This window comes from Bos grunniens, chromosome 18 (genome assembly GCF_055505025.1).
Source record: "Bos grunniens cultivar Pamir isolate PY7600 chromosome 18, Bosgru_T2T1.0, whole genome shotgun sequence".
In the NCBI taxonomy this organism is placed as follows: domain Eukaryota; kingdom Metazoa; phylum Chordata; class Mammalia; order Artiodactyla; family Bovidae; genus Bos; species Bos grunniens.
The window spans coordinates 42,264,209-42,285,118 of NC_141182.1; the positions used below are offsets into that span (position 1 = coordinate 42,264,209).

General features: G+C 40.2%; 1 pseudogene; it reads left to right on the top strand.

The window, feature by feature from the left end:
* The first annotated feature begins 1,664 nt into the window (after positions 1–1,664).
* LOC147353562 (serine/threonine-protein kinase pim-1 pseudogene) overlaps positions 1,665–20,910 on the top strand; it is a 114,159-nt pseudogene continuing 94,913 nt past the window's right edge.

A 20,910-nucleotide genomic window follows, 5' to 3' on the forward strand; every position in this document is an offset into this window, starting at 1 on the left:
GAATTCAGCAGAGAGTTGTCTACTACCAACATTCCCAGCAACCGAGGGGAAGGTCCTTTGATCCCGAAGGATCTTTGTGCATACCCACCGAGTCCTCCCACCCTGGGGTGAGCACGGCCCTCCCCCAGAGTCAGAAGCCGCCAAGTATAAGGGATTCAGAGGCTTTTAAAGAGTACTTTTACTGCATAGCTCGGTACCTGCTGCCACACAGGTGAATCAGGCATGGAGTCTTCACAGGGAGAGGCTGCCACACAGGATGGAGGCTGGCAGCGTGGGGCAGTACCTTGGCCACACTGGTTGTAAGTCTGCAGAATGTCCAGGTCATTCTGTGCAGCCCCCACTTCAGCTCTGTGAACCCACCTGCCTGCAGAGTTTCTGAAGGGATGTCAAGGAGTGAGTGATGGCTCTTCCTCAGCTCCACTGAAGAAGACTTTTTTCCCCAGTATTTTCCTCAGTATTCATGTGCAGCATCTTTTCCTCTACACTCTCGCAAAGGGTATTCTGAAGAAGTGTGAGAAAAAAAAAAATGAAAAGAATCTTTGTAATGTATATTAGTAACATTTAATTAGCCTTGGATTGCTTATTAAGTGACGATCATTTCTATTATGTCTGTCACAGATGAACGACTACATACTGTCTATGGTTTATGGACCTAAAGTTCTCCGCCGAGTGTCACAAATTCCCATTATGTCCCCAGCACTGGACTTTGCATTTGGAGTTTGGGCAGAGGTGAATGGCCCCCTCCACAGAGGTAGATATTTCCCGATTGACCTGGCCATGGAGTAGAGTTGGACCAGCCTTACTTCTGGTAAGAACAGAGGATGCATTAAGTGACACATTCGTGATGGGGTGTCCTGACTGGTGGGAGGGACTGAAGCCACGGAAACTAACAACACCTCCAGGGCATCATCCTTCAGGGCATCATCTTCTGAAGTGAGTGCCATCAATCCGGCTCTTGTGGATGTCCCACTAGAAGGCCCTTAGAGATCACAGTCTTCAATTTTTTTTTTTTTTTTTGCTGCTAGGAAAACAGACTTCAGAGAGGAAGTGAATGTGGCCACAGACCAGGACTACAACCCTGAAACTTCCCTGTGTGCAGGAAGCATGCTCTACATTTGAAGCCAGGGAAGATCCTTCTACCCAAAAATACCCCTGATTGTTGTCAATCCGCCATCATCTCTGCCATGGCATTCCTCTTGCCATCAGCTCCTCACCTTACCTGATGATGTGACATGTCCACAGACAAAATGTTTGGTGGATGGCAGAGACTGAAGAGTGAAGAGATCTCAAACAGAGCCGCCAGCCAGCAGCTCTCCAGAGAAGATGGAGCAGAAAGGATGGCCACCAGCATTTGACTCTGCGCTTAGCTGCTTCTCATTAGCGAGCTCTCTAGTGGAAGTCTTTGCAGCAACTCTCTGGCTCCCAGTCTTTGTCATCCCACCCACGGCAACCTTTGTTAGTCAATAATAACAGCTTATTTAAAAATAGCAGCATCAACTTGTTTGCACTGTTATTATTGGTACCTGGCTTCTGTCCCCGGAAGACTTGGGAGAGGTGAGAGACGTGCTTCCTCCCAGAGCCTCTCTTCTCTGAACCTACTTCCAGATCTGGGGAAAGACAGGCACGTCTTTAGCAAACACTCACAGTGTAATTGCTGGGCAGTTATGGTCGACGACAGTAAAATACAGCAGTTGGCGGCACGGTGGGTTCATTAGTCAATAAAGCATTGCCACGCGTTTTATTGAATTGTAACCCTATTTTGACCTGATGCGGACCTTCTGGAGCTCCCACCTCCATATAAATCTGAGTGATTCATTTAGCATTCAAAGTCGGGTAAAAGGAGGATTTGGTCCAATTCCAATGTAACCTTGCTCCATTAGCTATCTCTATTATGATCTGCCTTTGCCCCCCTCTTGTCAGTGGGGACGTTCTGATAAGAGCTCACATCAGAAATAAATCAGGGAGTGAATGGCAGGATGTGCATGAAACAGCTTTCCTATTGGCCACCCAAATATTTATATGTAAACTGATTTTGCTCCCTGGATGCCCCCCAAAGGGCCCAAACCTGGTGAGGAAGTCAAGTGAGCAATCTCCCAGCTGCCCTATATCCAACTGGCAAATTTATAGAAGTGTTTCACTTTTCTAACATTTGATTCAAAATAAATTTGATACGACCTAATTCATGTTAGAACACTGTGAAAAGCATTTTATTGTTGAGGCTGTGTACTTAGGGACTGAAATTTAGCCCTATCACTAATATTTCCACCCCAAAGTCAGCTAAATATAAAACATAAAAATAGCAGTAGGGTGTAAGTCAATTTTATCCATTCCAAATGTTTGAAATATCATAAATAATTTGCTATGTTGAAAAATCATATCCTGTTTGTAAGCAGCATTCTCATTTGTGTTGGGTCTGTGATAATCTAAACAAGAAGGTGAATCTAAAAATTGTAAGAACGATAAATAGAAAAAATACTGATCAAATATTATGAAAATATGGATACTGACGAAAAACATCCCTTTTGCTTTTAGGAAATGTTATTTTTGAAGTGTAGGAAATATGAAACTTATTATCAAGATCCTGGGTCCATGATTTACTAATTTAAAAGACAACTATTAGAAAATAGAAAGAAAATACAAAAATTTATGGTCTACCCAAGAGAGGATAAGACAGGAAGAATGAGGAATTTTAAAAACCCAGCATCAAGTCCACCCTTTGACCTGACTGGCCGAGTAGGATGAAGCTGAGCCTTTCTTTTTACCCATTCCTGGTTGGAGAGCCCCAGAGCACCTGGTTATATTTCCAGGACTTTGACACAGAGCCCCAACAACTGCCTTCTGGGATGTGGTTTGGCTTTTTGACTAATCACGTGTCTGCCTCCTCCGAGTGGCCCTCCAGGCCAGTGCTCCTGTTCAGAAGCAGCCACAGCAGCATCCCTGGGAAGCACCAGCTAAGGGCAGCCTTGATGCACTGTTCGTTTCAGATGGTCCTCCTGTTCTCCAGGCAGCTGACACTTCCGCAAAGTGAGTTAGGAGCACACGTGGGCAAGGAACAGAAGAGATTTTTTTTCTAGCCAGTAACCGCCGTGAGAAAGTCCATTTCAGTAGCAGCAGAGAGGAGCAGGTTCGCAAGGTGAAGCCTGGCAGGGTAAAGCTATGGGTCTTAAGAGGTCCAATCAAAGTTGGCATGACCATGCAGACCAGAGCCACCTGGATACAAGAAGTGCGAACTTGACTGCAGTTTCCAGTGTCAGTTTCCAGAAAGGGGTGTCTGTTGCCCAGCCAGTCAGACCCCAAGAAGCAAACCCTGTGTGCAGGCAGCCAGGCAAGAGCAGTTATCTTTCTCAGCCTCTTTCTCTCTCCTTCTGCCACATGCAGCCCTGATGCCCATAACTAAAAAAAGCAAGTTCATAATTTAATTTGAGGGGATCGGTTGGCAAATGCTCATTAAACAATTGGGTCTCTGCAAACGCTATCTTTAGATTTTTTTTAATTGACCTATTATTTTGCTTGCTCTGGCTGCCAGAACCCCCACCGCACACAAGGAGATGCTCGCTACCTGGACTTTCTTTGATGAATAGTTTTAATTAAAAAATTCTGTACCATAAGTATTTTAATGTTACAAACATACCAAAGGTATGCAGTCATAAATTTAAAAACACATTTAAATTAATCTATAAATATGCTTAAAAATTGACAGGGCATATTTAAACAGGGGGATGTGGCATAGATAGCTAATGATGACAATTAAGAATCGTGTAAAATAAATGAAAATCAATACTCAGAACAGTTCGGGAGAAAAGGGAAAAAGAGAGGAAGTAAAATAACATGTAGTTTGTCTATTAGAGGAAAAATTAGTAGTGGCTTGTATTCTGAAATGCCTGCTGCAGTAAAGGAAGGGTAGCTGATAGCATTCTTTTTTCATTGTCATGGATCATAAAAACTCCCACATCCCTGCTGGGGTGACTAGAGGGACCTGCTTGGACTAGCTGACCTGGAAGGAAGATGGCTCTGTTTTAATTTTCTAAACAACATCCAAACCTTGCCAGTTATACATCTGGAAGGAAACTATCAAAGGTTCCTAGATGCTGACACGTGGACATATTTTTTGCACAATTATTGATTTATTTTGTGCATTTTAAGCTCCATGACAAGTCATGGGGGTGTTTATATCCCAGGAGGCAAGAGGCTTCTGGGGCCAAGATGACCAGCTATGACCAGCTTCTGCTGTGGGCACCTCAGTGGGCAAAGCTGGCTCAGGGCCTCTGTGAGCATCCCTCTACAGAGCATCATCTGCGAAGAGCTGTGTGTGCTGCTCCCGCTAATTCACCGAGCGCTCGGCTCAGCCCAGCCAGGAGCTATGCACTAACCTTCATTACTACATTCATATTAAAAGACAACGCTGCGTCTTTCAATCATGCACTTCCCTCTAATTAAGGCATATTCACTTTTTTCCCCTAATTAGGTATTCTTTGTTGCATAATGTTTGCTCTAATCTTTTGGAATCTTTCTCAATATCCAGTCATTACAGGCTCCCCTCGAATTCAACCAAAGCATGTTATTTTTTCTGCTAATTATATCCTCATTTACAGATTGGCGCCTCTTCTGATTGGCTCGGTACACCAGTTGCTATGACTTCATTAGTTGCGTCTCCTGACCCTGTTATTTCTTGTGACAGGACTTGCTCCTTGTGTCCTGTGGCTCCAGATCCCAGGGTCACTTCTCGCCAGGGCTGAAATAGTGTCAAACACACAGAGGTTTAGAGGGTGGACACCACTGCTGCAGTTGCTAATTACTACACACAGCCACCGTACAAATTACCAATGCTGCTGGGCCATCCCTTCCTCTTTTTTTTTTTTCTTTTTTAAAATGAATGTTTTAAAGGTGTCATTAACAGGTTAGTTTCATTTTTAAAAACCTGCCTGATTTTTAAAAAAGCTAAGCACGTCTGTCTCCCTGCGATGGTTCCCAAAGAAAGTATCTTCCAAGCACCAAACCTCACAACCTTCAGTTTTGTATGGGGCTGCCACTGTGCCACTGTGTGAGCAGGGAATTCAGGTTTCAACTCGATTATTTTCAATCTCAAAAAATTTTGAATTTTAAAATCTCAAAAGCAATGATAGTAGAATTCTCTCAGTCCAGGAAGACACAAGTAATCAAAAAAGAAAAACAACCAAATTAAAACAAAATTATATAAAACCACAACGTACTAACATAAATTGCTGTTGTTACAAAAAATAGCAAGATGAAGCCCTCTGGGCAGCCAAATTTTTTTTAAAAAAGAGTTTAATGGATTAGATAAGAGATATATATATATATAAAGAGATAATTAAAATGAATGAATTACATTTGCATACCAATGGTATCATTTTAATAAGCAGAGTAGAGAAATGGGATGTGAAAATTGGGGGGTTCCCAGGGCAGACAATATGTTGTGATCCCCACTTTTAAATTCTAGGCCATCGGAATAACCCAGTTTCCTGGAATCAGAGACCCAGGAAGAATCAAGCCTGCAGAGTTTAAATGCAAGTTAGTTAATATGAAAAATGCTGTATCTAGTTGTTTGCAAAATTACTTTTGTTGATTAAAAGGCTCTTCAGAACTTCCGGCTGGTGAAAGGGTTTTAAATTGTCTAATGCTGATTGTGATTGCTATGCAGAAAAAAGGCAGTGCAAAGCAAACCATTATATCACTGAATCTTTGTTAAGCAGGCCTTGAAAGTGTCTGACAGCATAATTAATCTTGTGATATGAACAAAGAAACCAACTCAATAGTATTGAAGATGCTTATTAAAAATACTAAATACCTTTTTCCACTTAAAAACCTTTTGAAACAGTGTGGGAAGTGGCATTACCTTTTTGTTTTTGCAGCATTTTCAAGTAAAATTGATACTCAGGTCTACAGCGCAGCAGCAAAACTGTGAAGTGGACAACAATAAGAATTAGTTAAAAAAAAATCATGGTTCCCGACCAAGGATGCTGGCTGGCTCACCAACCTAGCAGCTGCAGGTTCAGACAACACCCTCTGGCAGCAATACCACTAGCCAAAGAAGTTGAAGCAGAATGAATGGTTGACAAAATTCTCCTTTGATAACAAAAACCTACCAAGCCTGCTGCCTTCCCTGAAATTGCTCTCTTTTCTCTTGGGGATCTCAAGTGAGGGCTCTGCATACAACTATTTGTGATTCCAAAGAGCTTTAGAGGCACAAGACATATTTGGATTATTTGGTGGTCTTTTTTGTTAGGGCAGAGGTTGTGGTCCAGTTATCCAGGTTTCCTGGGTCTCCTAGGGAACTCAGTCATGTCTACATCCTGGGGAAATGACTGAAGAGGACCCCAAGGGGCCACCAGCAATATTTCTAATCTGTGTGGGTGAGACAATGGTCCGTTCACTGCATGTGGGTGGGCAACTGTGGGGGAGGGGCAGGGGCTGTGGTGAGCAGGGAGGTGGTGTGAGAGCTTCCTTTTATTGGCTGGAATTTTTACCTGGGATGGTAACTATAGAGACCACTGATACGCAACACTTTGCTGTCAACAATTTCAGTGTAACTAAATTTCACGTAATTTCAGTGCATGTAGCAATAAGCATTTATTGAGCTCACACATCTGTGGAATGACCAGCGGGGAGTGTTGGCTGATCTTGACTGGGCAGCTCCATTAACTTTGGCTGGAATGGCTCTGCATTCCTGCATCTGCAAGTAAGATGGACTGAACTGACCTGGATGGACCTAACTGAGGCAACTCGGTTCCATGAGACCTCATCCTTATTGGTCCAGGCATTTTCTTCTTTTAGGGTAATGGCAGAAAGACACAGCAGCAAGCATGGGAGGGCTTCTAGGCCTAGGTTTGTAGCTGGGAGCTAATGCCATGAAGTGCTCAGAAAGAGTCACAGAAACAAAATGCTTTGCAAAAGGGCTTAGGGAAGGGACTGAAAGAGACACACTAATGCGTTCATATTTAGTATACTTACATTCTGCACTTTTAGGATAAAGAAAGTGTTAGCATCTAGTTATAGTTTAAACTCTTTTGCAAACTAAGAATGAAAAGCAATTGTTTTTTTTAGTATTAAGGAATATAAATTGGAATGAACTATTAGTGTTCCATGATGCTGGCAATCGGAAGAGAGATCAGTGAGAAGAAAACTATAGATTGAAAGGGGACAGTTTAAACCATCATCATTTGCTCTTGATATGTTCATCTACCAAACAAAACACATAAAAAGAAAAATCCATAATCAACAGAATTAATAAGAAAGTTCAGCAAGATAGCTGGATAGACCACCAAACTACAAAAATCAATAGTATTTCATTTTGCCAGCTATAAGCATCCAAGAAAAATGATTTAAAAAGTAAAATATCACTCACAATATCCACAACACATAAAGTTTACAAAAACAACACTTTAAAAGCTCTGATGATAAATTTATATTATAAACATGGTCATATTCTAAGCATGCCAATTTCTTGTACTTAAATTTAATTCAATCTAAATATAAATTCCAGTGGGAATTTTGAGAAAATTTACATATTTGTTCTAAAATTTAAATTTGTTTTAAAATTACTCTAAAATTCAGTGAAAGATATAAAAAAGCTAATTCAATAATCAAATGGAGACTATTTAAGAATTGTTATACCAAAAGTAGAGTCATATTACAAAGTCATACCAGGATACACAGTGTGGTATTGGCAAAGAGTAAATAGACCAGTGAGCAGATAGTATCAGAGATCTACAGAGAGAGGCTGAATTCATTAGTAGGTATTCTTGAGAAAACTAGATCACTCCATAGAGAAATATAAAAGAAGATTTCTACTTAACATCACATTCAAGTGGACTCTAAGTGGATTGAAAAATGAAAAGTTAAGATGTAGATATGAATGGTAAAAAATAAACAATTATTAGAAGAAAACATTGCTGTGACATAGGGAGAAGGTATTTTCTAAACAGAATTTTAAAAACTCAAAAGATAGGCAACCATATTTGCCAGATTTACTCACTTCAAAATTGAAGGCTTTTGGAGGACACATCAGATAAGTTAATAAACCAAGGATAGAATGGGAGATTTTGCAATATTTTAAATTGAAAAGGGATGAATACCTAGACAGTAACCCCAAGAGAAAATGGTCAAATTCTATGTTAAGGAAATTTACAGAAGAGGAATCTCTAAAAGCTGATAAGTATAAATGGAGAAGCTGAACATCATTAGTAATCAGAGATATGCAGAAAAAAAAATTTTTAAGATACCGTTTTATACCTTTACAAAAATTGGACTGCTATAAAACCCCCCGTGTTTGTAGGGACGAAGGATTATAAGACACTTACGCTCTGCTGGAGCATCCATGACTACTTAGCACTATTAAACACACACACTGCCCACAGTTTCCTGGCAAATAGATGTTGAATGAGCAGTGCATGCTGGGAATTTCCTGGAGAGCACGCTCAGGATCAATGTCCCAAGGAGTGAAATTGATAAGAGAAATTGGATTGAAATATAGTCACCACAAGATCTCACCTGTCACATTATTTTACAGGGAGGTCCAGAGCTAGAGGGCCCTGGATCTTGGGTAAAGCAGCTCTGTAAGTTCCCTGGGAGGGACTCAGAGAAGAGGGCAGCCAACCCTCCCAGCAGGTGGGGCTTTGTTGGTCCTGAATAGGCAATCTGGGTGACCTACTCTGGCAAACACTGTACCCTATGATCCAGGAATCCTAGCAAATAACAATTTTGCAAATAACACATGGATATTAGTCACAGCATTAATTGTAGAAGCAGGAATTGGGAGCCTGTATGCCCAGTCCTGAGAAGATCGGTAAAATGTAGAGATGTGAAGTAATTCTGAGCAATGGATTATTATGCACACAAAGCAATATGGATCTTAACATCTGTATAAATTAAAATACATGCGCACTGGTAACAGTATGCACTTGCCAAGAATGGAGACTACAGAACAGATAACAGCGGTTGTCTATGGGGATGGGGTTAAAAGAGAATAAATAAATAGACAAATCAAAAGATGGGTTTTGCATAGATGGATGGTGGAAATATGTTGCAAATCGAGGATTACAATGATCCCAACCCTCTGCTCCACAGTCCCGGGAGAGAAAATGTCAGTGTAGGGACAGAAATTTCTTATCATTATTTAGGTCAACCTCTAGACCATTCCACGTGCTTTCTTTCACATCTAGTCCACATAAGGCCTTTATGGACTTGTGGTCCAGCTGGTATATCTATTTTCCAGGGAAACAGGACTAGAGATTGTTTTCCAGATGTTTTGAACTTAGGTTTTCATATTTGAGTCTAACTAAAGGTTTATGGAGTGCATGAAGAAAGAAGTTTAAGTTCTTCACACTTTTGGAGTTCATTTGAAGAGAATAAATTCAGGCATGGGCTTGGGAAAGATGTTTTAATGGAAAGTCGGCATGGAGAGAATCGGGAGTTGGAAGAGGCAGTGGCTCCAGCAGGGAAAGAAGGCATTCCTGGAGCTAATGCAGTGAAAAGTGCAGTCTTACAATGAGGAGGAGAAACAACATTCAAGAGATGCTCAAGTATTTTTAAACTGTGAAACTGCCAAAGAGAATTTGAGGCAGAATGTATACAGTCCACATGGAGAAAGATTTTTTTATAGAAAAATCCAGTTTCTAGGATATTCTTATCACAGGGTTGGGAAGCAGGAAATAAATTCAGAACAATGGCTCTGTGGAACTCTTAATGCCAAGAGAGTCTAGCCTCCCATCTCAAAGTCTGGACTCTTGAAAGTAAGAAAGTAAATACAAGGAGATGCATGAGTAAGTAGTCTGGGCTCTAGTACTGATGGGCACTGCCGTGTTCTTTTTTTTTTTTTTTTCTGATGAGTCCTGTCCCTGTTTAGATGTCAGCTTGCCCATCTGTAAAGGAAAAGTTCAACTTTTTTTTTTTTTTTTCTGGACTTGATATAAGAGAGTGATGTAAGAAAATGTTGACAAAATCTCTGCTCCTGCTGTCAGGAAGATGGAGCAAAACAGCCAAGCCCTATCATATGAGCAACTAATGGGGTTCTTTGCTGAAGAGGAGGAAGAAGGGGAAGAGAGGTTAAGGGGAGGAAGAGGAGGAAGAAAGGAATGGAACTGGGAGGAACTGGGAAGTAATGCAGGAGGATAAAAAGAAGGAAAAAGAAAAATAATAATTTAAGTAGAGTGTCTGGTAGTGTTTGTCATGCCCTCAGTTTGATGTTGGAGAAGGAAATGGCAATCCACTCCAGGACTATTGCCTGGAAAATCCCATGGACAGAGAGGCCTGGTAGGCTACGGTCCATGGGGTTGCAGAGTCGGACACGACTGAGTGACTTCACTTTTCACTTTCACTTTCAGTTTGATGTAGTGTGAACATTCACTACTGTAGTGTAGGTCTAGTGTTTTAAAATAAAGAAAAACTTTTGTATTTAAAAACATTGGAACTTTTCTGATGGTCCAGTGGTTAAGAATCTGCCTTGTAATGCAGGGGACCGGGTTTCCATCCCTGGTCAGGGAACTAAGATCCCACGTGCTGCGGGACAACCAAGCTGCTCACCCCAATTACAGAGTCCCCAACAATCGCTCAGTTGTGTCCGACTCTTTGCGACCCTATGGACTGTAGCCTGCCAGGCTTCTCCATCCATGGGGTTATCCAGGCAAGAATACTGGAGTGAGTTGCCATTTCCTTCTCCAGGGGATCTTCCCAACCCAGGGATTGAACCCCAGTCTCCCACACTGCAGGCAGACTTTACTGTCTGAGTCACTAGGGAAGCCCCAACAAAGACCTAGTGAAGCCCCCCCGCCATCAAAAAAAAAAAATCTTCTATGATCTCCGTGCAATCCAGTTATGTCATTTGCTGCTCTACTAACATAGTAACAATTTATTTCAACACTAGTGAAAACAAATGACCCTCTTGGACTTACTGAAAGTTGACATATTTGTACGTGGACATACACCTAAAAGATTTAAGGGATTTTTTTTATTTTTGGGGGGGATGTTCTGGATTACACATTTTTCTTTTTACTTACATGCGTTATTGAGCACATGGTATTATAAGTGCCCCAGCATCTGATGTTCCTTCCTATATATGAGCTCTTTCTCACGTTTATAAGACAGAGCCTGCCTGCCTCCATAGAGGTTGAAATGACAACATATTTTTCTAATTTGTTTTGCAAATAGGACAAAAGGACATGTTAACCCTTAATGAAACATTGAAGTGGGGACTGTGAGTAATCATTCTACAGAGATGGTGGCAGTGTGTCCACATCTTATTTCTTATGTCCACCCATAGCATAGCGACCACATGAGAGATGAATGTGTAAGCTCTGTGGTTTTGGCGGTTTTGGCCAGAAGATTTGGGCTCAGCAGTACTGACCACATGGCTTCTGTGGAGTGATCAGGCATCTTTTCCAGTCCCATGATCCCTGTCTACAGGCCTGCTGGATATAAAGATTTCTCAAAATCCTTCTAGTAATTTTTCTTGGTCTTGAATTAGTTTGATTTTACTTCTAACTCTTGGAGCTAAGAATCTTGATGGGGGACATTAGAACTTAGCTCCCATGTAAGATGCAATTCTGCTTCTTTAAATGCCTGACTTAATTCACCAATGAAGCCATCTGGACTTGTAGTTTTCATTGTGAGAAGTTACTTAATTTCATTTGTGGTGGTGGTGGTGGTGGTGGTTCATACATGACTCCAGGAGGTTCATGTATGACTCCAGGATATATTCCTAATATGATAGGATATAATATATAAACACATTCACATTTTAAAAATCACTTAGCATATTATCTATCTTGGTAAATGTTCTAGATCAAATTTATAAAATTGTATTTTGCTGTTATTGGGTAAAATATTCAATAAATGTGAATGAACTCTTATTGATTGATATAGTCACTAAATATTTCTGTATCTTTACAGACTTTAAACTTGTTCTACCAATTACTAGAGAGGAGTGTTGAAATCTTCAACTGTATTTTGTATTTGTCTCTTTTCCTTTTAATTCAATAATGATTTGATTTATGCACTTCAAAGATATATTTTTCGGTACCTACATGTTTGTTTGTTGTGTTTTTTGAAGATTCTAAGTATTGTGTCTTAAGAAATATCTCTGTCTCTAATATTCTAATATTCCTTGCACTGAAGTCTACTTTGTCAATTAGTTTAGTCCTATGTGACTCTACTTACGTAATTAATTTTGTATCATATACCTTTTTCTATCTCTTTCTTGTAAGCTATGTGTGCCTTATTTTTAAAATAGGTTTCTTGTAGGTAGATATTAATCTTTGATATTAAGCAACAAAAAATAAAATTCCAAGGAATTCTTGGGAATTTCTTAAATCGAGTTATCCCATATTTTTCATTTCACTGTTTTGTTTTGCTGAAGTACATATTTACACATAAATTTTTCAGTAACATGTAAAATAATCTCCATCTGAAAGGGAAATATTAACACAAAATAAATGCCATATAAAGTTTATAAATTTGAAAAAGAAAATAGTACCATGAAATTTAAAAGCTATCACTCTTTAAAAATTTTTCATTCAGATATGTTTAAAGAATTGACAGAATATTATTTAAGTTTATAGTATTGATGAGGGTAAAAGAGGAGAGTAAAAAAAGCTGGCTTGAAACTCAACTTAAAAAAACTAAGATCATGGCATGCGGTCCTATCACTTCATGGCAAATAGAAAGGGAAAAAGTGGAAGCACTGACAGATTTTATTTTCTTGGGCTCCAAACTCACTGTGGACTGTGACTGCAGCCATGGAATTAAAAGGCACTTGTTCCTTGGAAAGAAAGCTATGATAAACCTAGTTTATCATATAACATGCCTGTTAGGTTGCTTTAGTCATGTCCGACTTTTTGTGACCCCATGGACTGTAGCCTGTCAGACTCTTCTGTCCATGAGATTCTCCAGGCAAGAATACTGGAATGGATTGCCATGCCCTCCTCCAGGGGATCTTCCCAACCCAGGGATCAAACCCGTGTCTCTTACATCTCCTACATGGGCAGGTGGGTTCTTTACCACTGGTGCCAATGACAAACCCAGGCAGCATATTAAAAAGCAGAGCCATCACTTTGCTGACATAGGTCCATATAGTCAAATCTATGGTTTCTCCAGTAGTCATGTACAAATGTGAGTGTTAGTCCATAAAGAAGACTGAGCACCAAAGAATTGATGTTTTTGAATTGTGTTGTTGGAGAATACTCTTGAGAGTCCTTTGGACTGCAAGGATATCAAAGCAGTCAATCCTAAAGAAAATCAACCCTGAATATTCATTGGAAGAATTGTTGCTGAAGCTGAAGCTCCAATCCTTTGGCCACCTGACGTGAAGAGCCGATTCATTTGAAAAAACCCTGACGCTGGGAAAAATTGAAGGCAAAAGGAGAATGGGGTGGCAGAGGATAAGATTGTGAGATAACAAATCATTCATTCAATGGACATGAATTTGAGCAAACTCCTGGAGATAGTGGAGGACAGAGGAGCCTGGCCTGCTGCAGTCCATGGGTCGCAGAGTCAGACATGACTTAGAGACTGAATAACAACAAATTTAATTTTATATTTACCAATTAAGGTACATGGGGAAAATGTTAAAGGATTCATAAATCCAGTTCTTACTATTTCAACTATTGAAAAATAATTATTTAATGTCATATTTACAAAGTGTCTTCCTTTGCATTTCTGCTTCCATCAAAAAGATATGATTAAACCAGTAATAATAAAGTTTATAACTGTGTTCAATAAAAACGGTGTCATTCTTTAAAAAAAAGTTAAGCACACAAAGCATTAATTTTCCTGTGCAGTCAGATTTACCTGTTTCATGATAAATGTTACAAATGGAGAAAATTTTCTTTCCTTTTTTCATTGAAGTTGGTTGAATTCAGGGTGCATTTAAAGTCTCCACAGATTGGGCTTTAGCAGACCTGTTCCTTCAGATAAAATTATTTCCTTTTTAACAATAAAAATATTTTGTCAGCTCGTCTTGATTTTGGTTTTGGCGTCGTAACTGTTGATCTTCAGATTTAACATCCAAAGATGTTAAACATAGAAACTGTTGATGATTAACATAGAAATTGATTTAACATCAATTTCTAATAGTATTTTAGAGTATTATACAGTATTCACATAGTCCACTATTTGTATTTCTCCTATTAAAAGTACTTACAAAGTATTACAGCCTATTGTGATTATTACACCATTGGAATATGCTAGTGAACATTATGGGATGGTATTCATGTAGTGTAACATTTGAATCACCTGTCAAACAACACATATACCATGGCACAGGCTCATGTGCTAAAAATACCAATTTAGGGACTTATTTTGAATTCAAAGCTTGTAGTTCTGGAAACAGCACTCAGGATTTACATAAAATATGCTTTATAAACTTATTAATAGTTATTATATTTGCAGGAATGATTTACTGTTAGTAGATGATAGGGCCATATTCACAAGTTTATAATACAACAGCAGCTCCTTCTTTCACCTGCTCCTTTCCTAGCTGCTATAAATGTTTATTAGTTTTAGACTCTGCCTAACAATGCATCCTTCTCTTGCTCTTGGGTTGATATCAGTGGATTTCTTAGAACCAATAATGTGTCTATATTTATTGTGAAGCTTTAATTTACACTCAAGATTTATAACTCTCCTGTTTTCCCAATTTCTAGGCTGATATTTATCAGACTCGTTATTTGGAGAAATATATAAATTTCCCTAAGATGCACAGAAGCAATCCCATATGGAAATATTAATCATATATTGTCTTGATTTTTCATCATCTAATAATCTCTGGCTTTTAATTGGTATGTTAGGCTATTTACATTTAATGTAATTATTAATATGCTAGAATTTACATCTACCATCTTGCTATTTGTTTTATATGTGATCTCTTTTTTTCTTCTTTTTTTTCTCTTTCCTACTTTCTTTTCAATCTATTAAGCACTTTTTAGTATTCCATTTTATTTCTACCTTGGACATATTAAGTATACCTTTTTGTTCCATTTGTTTTAATTGCTCATGGTTTTCCAAGTGTATTTTTACCTTGTTTTAGGCCACTTTCAAATTATGTCATGGCACTTTATGTATAATGTAAGAACTTCAAATATTACAAGTCTACTTTTCCCTTCCCATCTCGCCATCCTTTGTGCTACTGTGACCTTGCATTTTAATTCTACAGATATTATTAACTACACTGTTATCTATATCTATGTTTGTTTGTGTTGTGTTTGTATATCTATATCTCCATCCTTCAAAGGTTATCTTTTAAAAAATATTGCATAGTATAGTATAGATTTTTTCATCTACTTACCATTTTTGGTGCTCCTCATCCTTTCTTACAGATCTGAGTTTATGTTTAGAGTTATTTTCCTTCTACCTAAAAACCTGGGTTCTTTCAGCTCAATCTCACATTTCCCGAAAACTGTTTCAGAGCCAGTGCCTATACTAGGCAGTGAGAATACAGAAGGAAGAGGAAGCCAGAGCCCTCTCAGCAGTTCAAGGGCCTATAGTCCAGAGTATGATGGATCCACTCAAAATCACAAGGCTGAGTGATGCCACAGAGGCATGAACCATGGATGGAGCTGGTGCTCCTGTGGAGGAGATGAATGGCATTATTGCTGGAGACGTCCAGAGGAGGTGACAAGCAAACTGGGTATTGACAAAAATAAAACGGAAATTACTCCTTGGAAGGAAAGTTATGACCAACCTAGACAGCATATTAAAAAGCAGAGACATTATTTTGTCAACAAAGGTCTGTCTAGTCAAGGCTGTGGTTTTTCCAGTGGTCATGTATGGATCAGTGGTCATGTATGGATGTGAGAGTTGGACTGTAAAGAAAGCTGAGTGCCAAAGAATTGATGCTTTTGAAATGTGGTGTTGGAGAAGACTCTTGAGAGTCCCTTGGACTGCAAGGAGATCCAACCAGCCCATCCTAAAGGAGATCAGTCCTGGGTGTTCATTGGAAGGACTGATGTTGAAGCCGAAACTCCAATACTTTGGCCACCTGATGCGAAGAGCTGACTCATTTGAAAAGACCGTGATGCTGGGAAAGATTGAGGGCAGGAGGAGAAGGGGACAACAGAGGATGAGATGACTGGATGGCATCACCGACTCAATGGACATGGGTTTGGTTGGACTCCAGGAGTTGGTGAGGGACAGGGAGGCCTGGCATGCTCTGGTTCATGGGGTCGCAAAGAGTCGGACAAAACTGAGCCACTGAACTGAACTGAAATGATCTGCGTGTGAGTACATATTTAAAGTGGAATAGTTTGAGAGCTTGAAAAAAACAAAAAAACCTCTTTGATCCCATGTTCATGCTCACTGGCCAGAAGCCTGAGGGCCCTCCTTGCTGTTAAAGCTCCTTTAGCCACTCTAGACAGCATCTCATGCTCTACTTAAACACAAGTGCTTGAACCAGAGGAGTTTCTGCAACTTCAGGACTTGTCTTCACTAACAGATCACACAAAAAGCCCCTGAGAGGAAAACTCTCTTCCCTGCTGGTGGGAGGAGCTTGCCTGGCTCCTACAGAGGATAAGTTCAGAGCCAGCATAGCAAACTCCCTCTGACAACATCTGATTTCCAAGAGCTGAACCACTTTTGAGGCTCTGTGCTTTTAGCACACACACTGTCAACGTGACACACTCAAGGTTTTCATGGTGGGTACCAGAGGTCCTCCTGCCAGAAGCTCTTGATACAATCAAGATAAGACTGTCAAGGACTTAACACAACTCTGGGATCTTGGAAAAGAAACCTCCCCCAGCTCCACTTGGGGACTGGCCCTTTCTCAGTATAATAGCCTGCCATCTGACTTTGAAGCCAGATTCTTGGGTCAGCTCACATCTCTGCATGTCTCAAAAACTCCCCCAGACTTTTCTCTCCTCCACCCATTTCTACAGGCATGTACTCTAATGCTCTGAACTTATCCCTCATCCAGTAAACAAAGCCTCAGTAACATATAAACATGATTTATGAAAACAAATCTTCCCCCAAATCTGCTTCAAAAAGCAGTGTCACATAGCTGTAAGCAAAGATGAAAAGCCATGATTAACAAGGACCTACATCTGCAACAAGCGGAGATGTAGCTTGGGTCTCTCCCAGCCGAGTGTGTGCACTAGACTGGTTGGTGAAACTCCTAACCAACCTGTGCTGTTTCCCGTGTGCCAGTGTACCGTGCTAAGTGCCTCCCATTGGCGAGACCTCACTATATTCAAGCCATCCGCAGGGATGGAGCCTATTTTCATATCATGCTGTAGATGAGCTTCAGAAAGAGTATGTAGTTTGCAGGAAATCACAGAGCTAGTGCATAGAAGAGCTGGGACAAGGTGAGCAGTAGTAAAGAGAGGACTATTTACTAGCAGAGCTGCTTAATTAAGCCTGTTCTAGAGCAGCCAGACCCCAGCTAACCCACATACATTGTCTGTAATACATAACTGTAAAGTCCCTGAATTTTGGAGTTGTCTGTTATGCGGCAATAGTTAACTGATATACTTACCTTCTCAGTTCATTCTCAATCCCTAGGGCCTAGCAAAGCCCCCAGAGTGGTGTAGATGTTCAATAACTGTTGTTTGAAATAATTTTCTTAAAAATCACCTTTAAAAAAACAATTCATCATAAGGCCTTTTAGCTGGCGTACGTACACTGTGATATTCCTCCATGTGGTTTCAGAGGAATCAAGAGACAGGTGAAGATAGAGCACTCTCCTGATGTGGGTCACTAAGGGTCTGAGCTCCTAGGAGTCAGGGCCTGGGACCACCCAGCTACCTTTGGCATCTCCTGGAGGCAGCTGATGCTTCCCACACTGGCTCTGATGAAGCCAGCCTCCTTCATCTCCCACTGGACTGCAATGGTATGAAGTGAACCAACCAGGCAAGGCATTTATTGGGATTCCATGCTGATTCTGAAGGTGTGGCCACTCTACCCCAGGGTGTGTGAGTCTCGCGAGAGGTTGCCAGTGTGAAGTCAGATCCACTTTTTGTCTGATTCTTTTTCAAAGGCAATTTTCCAACACGTCTGAGGAAGCACAGTGCCTGCTCAGGCTGGCTGAATGCTGTTTCCCAGGAGCAGCATTCTGGAAGGTGGACAGCAGGTAGAAGAAGTGTTCTTCAGAGAGCCGCATCCCCATGGGAATGGTGACAGCTTGAGCCTGCTGGGGAGTCGTGTTGTATTCTGAGGTGTGAAGGGAAGGCATGAACCCTGCATATGCTATACCACACAGTTTTGCCTGCTGCTGCTGGGAGCTTCATTGTAGCTGTGAATGCTCTATTCCTCTCCTTTTCACCCTTGAAGATTCGCGAACATTCAGGATTAGGCTGTGTGAGGCAGCGCCTTCCCCGAACGGTAGGCGATGGAGAATGTGGTTCTGATGGTTCTACCCACTGGGGCCGATGGGCATGTGTTAGGAAACCATTTAAAGCTTGTGGCTAAACAGCCTGCCCTTCCTGAAGCAGCCTTCCCACCACTGCAGGGTGGAGGATTTTGGTCTCGTTGAGGGTTTTTCTTGGTACAGATTTAAAAAGCAAAACACCTTCTAAAAGAGCAGACATGAAGGGTATCTAATCAGAGGCTGCAGGAATGGAGAGACCATCCATTGCACTAAAGGAAACGCAGATTGATGCCCATGTACATCTGACACAATTTTGAGGCTGCCCTTAGGTAGGCTTAAAGTCTATCGTCTACAAACCACGAATGTGCTTCTGTCGTTGCCAGATAGAACAGGGAGACTTAGAGACTGTCTTAGGATTGTGAGAGAAGGAAAGAAAACAGGAGGACAGAGAGGGGAGGAGAAGAGGAGAAAAGAGGAGGGGCGAGGGAAGAGAAGGAGAAATTCTTGTCAAAATCTTTTTAGTGCACAAAACTAATTCTGTTCATCTTGGATTTGGTGAGCTGGGTAATATTCTGTGCACAGCTCCTAAATGAATTATTAAATGTCAACTCAAGACGGCTTAACTAAAATACCCAATTTAATAACCAAAAGTATCTAAGGTAACAATAACACTTTTACAGGTGAATGTAGAGAGTTGTCAAGTCAAACCATTATAGACAAGCTTTGGGGTTTTCAAATAATCTTCCTCCACATCTCATCTTCTGTCACTAAATATCCACTCTGGAGAGTGTGCTCCTTTTCAATAAAGATCATCCCTCCAGTGCAGGCTTTGCTAGTCAGACCCAGCCAGCAAACCTCTTTTTTTTTTTTTTTTTCCTTTCTAAAATATAAAGCTAAACAAGATCTCAGTCACAACCACCAAATCTTTATTAATGCATTCCTTGTGCTACTTCTGAATATTAATAAAAATTAATAATTAATTTTGCCTTTGGCATTGCAAGATATACTAGTTTTAATTAGTGTACTGTACTCCTATACAATTAAAAAATAATTGATGTCCACGCTTATTGGCGGTGTCTGTGATCTTCTTTTCTGTTGTTGTCAACAAATGCCTTAAAAAACAAGTTCAAGAATGTTGTGCTGTCTGCTTGATTTACACACCCAAAGTAACAGGCAAATCTTTTATGATGAAACAGAACAGTTTTCTGTTTAAATTATACACAAGTATATTAACTAGAAAGAGAAAATTAAAAGCTGATGGCTACAAGGAATAATGGAAAGTCCATAAAAATGTTTTATCTATCAACAAATTTGCCTGGAAAATATCAATGGTTGGCACCATCTCTCCACTGAAACGTGGAGAGGCCATCTTGGATCTGTTATGTCAATTCCATCAAGCATTTAATTCCAATGTCCTCCTTAATCAGCTTTAGTTATTTAAATTCAGCATATCATGTTACTGTTCTAGTACATCATTTTAATTGTGCCATGAACTACTTTATTATGGGATGCTAACGTATCTCCTTGTGTCTCTCGCTTCCTCTTTCTTTCCTAACAATGCAGACTGTAGAACTCAAGACAGAACTCCTACCGATAAAGAGAAAAGAGCTTCCTTTGAAAACACTCGTATCAGGAATTTTGAACAGAGAGAGTGGTTGCTGTTCTAGAGGATACAATTCACATCCCACAGCACATGTGTTTCTTGGCTTTATTTCTTAGAGTCAAGAGTCTTATTTTTAGGAAATCTTTACTAAACAACTACAAATATACATGGGGTGCCAAGAAATGATATACCAAGAGGACATAGACTCAGTAAAGCAGAGGGTAAAGAAGAAAGGGGCAGCATGAGGTATGAGCCTCACCCTTTACCCAGACCCACTGGTGAGAGAGTGTTTTTTAAACAGAAAACCAGAAATTGATGCACATGTTTCTTTTATCAAGCTAATGATCTTAATAGCAATTTTAAGCAAAAAACGATGCCAAATTATCTGTCCTAAAAATGTAATCTTTGGCTTATTTTCCATAGCAGTTTTGCCTTCATACAACGTATCATGATCTAAGTTGTCTCGGTCATGCATCTGATTACTTGCTCACAGTCTGTGCCTCCAACTAGAATCTTCCTGCCATGAGGGCAGGTGATACTGTCATTCCTTCTCTCCACAGCTGCACTCACCATGCCCAGCACAATGTCCAGCAGACACTTAGCAAACATCTGTGGCTGTTGTTAATTCTGACCTAAAATACAATTTTTTGTTACTTGAATGCTTTGAATTTTGAATTTTTTTTCTCACATTTCAGAAGTTGAATGGATAAACAAACTGTGGTAAAACCATATAATGGTCTATCGCTCAGCAACAACAAAAAACTAAGCTACTAATACACACAATATCATGAAGGAATCTCAAACAATAGGCTGAGCAATGCATGCCAGTTACAAAAGAATGCACACTGCATGATTTAGTGTGTTTGGAGTCCTGGAGCAGAGAAAGCTAGGCTGTGGTGAGAGAAATCAGGACAGAACTTGGGTCACTTCTGGAGGGGAGTCACTGGACAGGGGCTTCAGGGAACATTCTGGGGTCATGGGAATGTACATCTTGTTTAGT